Genomic DNA, 1179 nt, shown 5'->3' on the forward strand with positions numbered 1-1179 from the left:
AAAGTTTGGCTTGAAAAAAATGGTGAATATTAAAAAAAATTACCAAGTGTTTTTTGAGTCACTGTATTTATATATAATAACTCCAGTTGAAGTTTTTTTAAATGATGAAGTTTCGTTGTTGCCTTTAGTTTCATTACTTTCGCTTTTGGTTGAAGGAAACTGAGAAGATGCTAATAATATGATCTCTTAAATAAAGAGTACCTTAAACACAATTTGAAGTCTTATTGAATTAACTGAAAAAATAACAAAACTATAGTTTTCATTAAAAAAACTAAAAAAAAAATTTTGGTAGATATTTTCTACAATTGGTAGATTTTTTTCAAGTGGATGGTAAGTTTTTTTTTTCGTCAGTGGCAACCCTGTGTGTATACATCTTTGGTTTCGGTAGGAGTAAAAAAGGCATCGAGTAAAATCTTGCAACTTCATTTTCTACACAACTCTCCAAAAATCGCTCTCATTACAGGATTTCGGAGTACGCGATAATTTTTCCCGTAACTTCCTGCAAGTTCGTGTAAAAACCTGTAAGTTCATTGAGTACTGGATCAGAGCTAATACACATTGCACAAAGAGAAGACGAGAGTAATAGAAAAAGCCGAAGAAATGAATTTACCTCCTTATTCTAGAACCCGAATTTTCGTAATTCGTAATCCGTAGCTACGCTACGAAAAACGAAAAATCCACATGCTGCAACCCTTGCGGAAACAGGTGCAACATTGCCAGCGATCAGTTGTTTTTCGAAGATAGCTGAATGGAGGAAAACAAAGTGGAAAGGAATTAAAAAAAACACTCATGAAGTGCTTATTTATAGTAAAATTGTTTGATTTTACATATTTTGGAGGAAACGGTGGGTTCTATTGCATTTGCAATTATAGCAGCGGAGTAAGAGCGCGCTATGGGAATGATTTCACAAAGATATGCGGAGCTGTCGGGCATAGTAACCATGGGCACGTCTATTACTACGTTCATACGTAAGCTATTTGCAAATAAAAATAATTTGCAAATACCTAACTCACTGTTTATTCGATGGTGAAAACTTCTTTTTTAATATTGCCTGATTATAAAAAGGCAATAATATGACCATCGAAAAAGAAAATAAAGTTAAAAACGGCAACGTCTTGATTATAAAAAGGCAATAAGATGACCATCGAAAAAGAAAATAAACCTAAGAATGGCGGCGTC

The sequence above is a fragment of the Rhagoletis pomonella genome, unplaced genomic scaffold, assembly GCF_013731165.1.
Source record: "Rhagoletis pomonella isolate Grant_MI unplaced genomic scaffold, Rhpom_1.0 Rhpom_scaffold_00035, whole genome shotgun sequence".
NCBI lineage: Eukaryota > Metazoa > Arthropoda > Insecta > Diptera > Tephritidae > Rhagoletis > Rhagoletis pomonella.